The 3464-nt window shown below is 37.3% G+C and overlaps 2 long non-coding RNA genes across 3 annotated transcripts; one reads left to right on the top strand and one right to left on the bottom strand.

Moving 5' to 3' along the window:
• Window positions 1-596: 596 nt before the first annotated feature.
• LOC132983307 (uncharacterized) lies at window positions 597-2161 on the top strand. Its single transcript, XR_009674830.1, has 3 exons — window positions 597-1142; window positions 1249-1474; window positions 1548-2161. It is a non-coding gene; the product is annotated as an uncharacterized LOC132983307 (long non-coding RNA).
• A 919-nt stretch (window positions 2162-3080) lies between these two features.
• Window positions 3081-3441, bottom strand: LOC132983306 (uncharacterized). Of its 2 annotated transcripts, none has more exons than XR_009674828.1 (2): window positions 3301-3441; window positions 3081-3240 (listed from the first exon to the last, which is right to left on the bottom strand). It is a non-coding gene; the product is annotated as an uncharacterized LOC132983306 (long non-coding RNA). The 2 variants fall into 2 exon arrangements; XR_009674829.1 differs by having other exon boundaries at window positions 3293-3435.
• Between the last annotated feature and the right edge of the window lie 23 nt (window positions 3442-3464).

The raw sequence follows: 3464 nt of genomic DNA, 5'->3' as shown, positions 1-3464 counted from the left end.
CATGCTGTTCTGTGTATATGTGCTGTATTTCACTATGTCATGGCGTATATGATGTACACCTGGCAGACAGGACAACGTGTGTGTGTGTGTCAGGGTTCCCACGTCCTGCCTTTTACAACTCACAGCTTTGTACCAAAACGTCTGACTGCACTGATAATGTCACATCACACTGACGATGTGACACGACACCCTATTAATTAACATGTAACGTAACATGAAATATTTACAAAGTATCATGTTATACTAATGGTTAACATGTAACACTGACGATTTAACAGGTTACACTGATGATGTAACAGGTTACACTAATACTTTACATGCAACGATAATGATATAACATGTAAGACTGACAAAATGTAACACTAATGATGTAACATGTTACATTGTAGAGGTAATTATAAGTGTAACATATAAATTATTTGTGTAACATGTAACACTGATGATGTAACATGTAACACCTCCCGGTACAATTACGATTAACCTCTAACACTGATGATGAGACGAGTAACAAAGAGGTAACATGTAACACTGATGATGTAACATGTTACACTAATACTTTACGTGCAACGATAATGATGTAACATGTAAGACTGACAAAATAACATGTAACACTGATGATGTAACATGTGACACTGATGATGTAACATGTTAAACTAATACTTTACGTGCAACAATAATGTTGTAACATGTAACACTGATGTTGTAACATGTAACACTGATGTTGTTACATGTAACATTGAAGGGGTAATTGTTACATTGATAATTAACATGTTACACTGATGTAGTAATATGTGACACTGATGATGTAACATGTTAAACTAATACTTTATGTGCAACGATAATGATGTAACATGTAAGACTGACAAAATAACATGTAACACTAATGATGTAACATGTGACACTGATGTTGTAACATGTAACACTGATGTTGTTACATGTAACATTGAAGGGGTAATCGTTACATTGATAATTAACATGTTACACTGACGTAGTAATATGTAACACTGATGTTGTAACATGTAACACTGATGATGTAACATGTAACACTGATTATGTAACATCTTACACTGATGATGTAACATGTAACATTGAAGGGGTAACGTTACATTGATAATTAACATGTTACACTGATGATGCCAGATGTTACACTCATGTTGTAACATGTAACACTGATGTTGTTACTGGTGATATAACATGTTACACTAATAATTTACATGTAACACTGATGATGTAACATGTTACAAAGAGGTAACATGTCACACTGACAGATTAACATGTTGATTAGCATCTTACACTGATCGTTAAACATGTAACAATGAAGGGGTAACGTTACATTGATAATTAACATGTAACACTGACGATGTAACATGCAACACTAATGATGTAACATGTTACACTAATGATGTAACATGTAACACTCATGTTGCAACATGTAACACTCATGTTGTAACATGTAACACTGATGTTGTTACATGTTACATTGGTGATGTAACATGCTACAATAATACTTCACAAGTAACACTGATGTTGTAACATGTAACAAAGAGGTAACAAGTCACACTGACAGAGTAACATGTTGATTAGCATCTAACACTGATGGTTAAACATGTAACGATGAAGGGGTAACGTTACATTGATAATTAACACGTAACACTGATGATGCAAGATGTTACACTGAGGATGTAACTCAAAACAGTTTTAGACTCATACATTTCAGACTGCTCATTTCCTGCTTCCGCTGATTCTGTTTCCGTTTTTATTTTGGAGTTAATTCTCCTAAATCTCTGCAGGACTGTCAGTGGGAACCCTGCTCATCTGCCTGAACTACATCGTAGCCATCACAGACACACATGCTAGTGCTCCACAACAATAGATGTCACACACACACACAGACACACACTGATGTCACAGATGTGGTGTTTCTAGTTTCTGCTTCTGTGATTTCCTTTAGTTCGAGTATTTCCGGCTTCTTCTCTTCTTTTCTTCTCGCTGTAAGAAGCCAAAGTAGGAACTCTGTTTGCTTGCAGGCAGTTTTCTGCCACAAACCGTTTTATATTTTAAATGTGTTATTAAAGAAGTGATTGTACTGTTCTGTATCGTTCTGTAGGACAAGTGTTATGTATGCATATTTTAAATAAAGCATTCAGGGGTTCAAAACGTCCTTTACTTTGAAATGTCGTGACTTTATGCTGAGCACAGGATGTTTGTTTATGATGATAAAGCGTGTCTTTCTTTCAGTTTGACTTCAGTGAGCCGCCTCACACAAACCATCAGAGGTCAGGTCATCAGCGTGTTGCAAGTCAGAACTTAAAATAGCATCAACTTAAATCAAATAAGTGAATCAGGATCAGTGTTTTGGGGTGGCCAATCAGATTTCAGCAGGCTGACTCCGCCCCTGGATTTGATGTTTTTTCTGTATTTGACCTTATAAGGAATAGTCTTTGCGGTGTGTTCTAGTGCAACTTTGAGCCAAGACAAAAGGCGGACTTTGCCTTACGTTTAGACAAAGAGGTTCTTATTCCACAGGAGTTAAAACAACTAAAAAATTGAGCCATCTATGTTTGGCAGGTTTCTTTTAAAGGTTTCTTTATGGGCTCATTTACGCCTTTATTTTAGAGCTAGGACAGTGGATAGAGTCAGAAATCAAGGAGAGAGTAGGGAAAGGAGCCACAGGTCAGATTTGAACCTGGGCCGCCCGCTTGGAGGACTACAGCATCTGTACATGGCGCGTGCACACCAACCACTAGGCCACCAGTGCCCCCTTGTGTGGCAGGTTTCTAAGGCAGTGTTTTAACATTAGCTTACTGTTCAACTGTATTTTAGTCTGCAGCCTTCATAAAATGTCGACGACAGCCGACGTTATTTCTGACTGAAGAGAATTGAACACGAGGAGGCTTTGAAGTGCCGATTAAATGATTCTGCTGTGTTGACGTTTTGAACACATTTGGTTTTAGTTAAATATCAGGTCAAGCCAAGAGCTCATTAAGAGAATAACAAAGTCTGGATAATTAAATATATATCATGTTCTGAAGAGATTATTATGACTCATTCTGAGACCAGAAAAAAAAACAGACACAGTGTCTTTTTTATTATTTTATTTATGAAACATTATAATCTCCCTCAAAAAACAAAACAAACAAAAACCCAGAAAGTGAACACTTGATGAGACAGTGTGGAGTTGTTCATGTAAAAAGGCCTTTTTATGAGTAGGATGGACCAACTGTGTGTCTGATTATCTGTCTGCACACACACACACACACACACACACACACACACACACACACACACACACACACACACACACACACACACACACACACACACACACACTCACACACACTCACACACACCGTGCTACTCAGCTGAACAGTGTGTGTGTGTTCAGTTAATTAACACAGCATCAGTGCAGGTTTGATCTCACAGTAAAAAAAAAAAAAAAACATGGATTCATGCCTGTCCACAGA

This window comes from Labrus mixtus, chromosome 11 (assembly GCF_963584025.1).
Source record: "Labrus mixtus chromosome 11, fLabMix1.1, whole genome shotgun sequence".
In the NCBI taxonomy this organism is placed as follows: Eukaryota; Metazoa; Chordata; class Actinopteri; order Labriformes; family Labridae; genus Labrus; species Labrus mixtus.
Note: the sequence above shows the minus strand (reverse complement) of the source record. Positions and strands in the feature narration are given on the sequence as shown.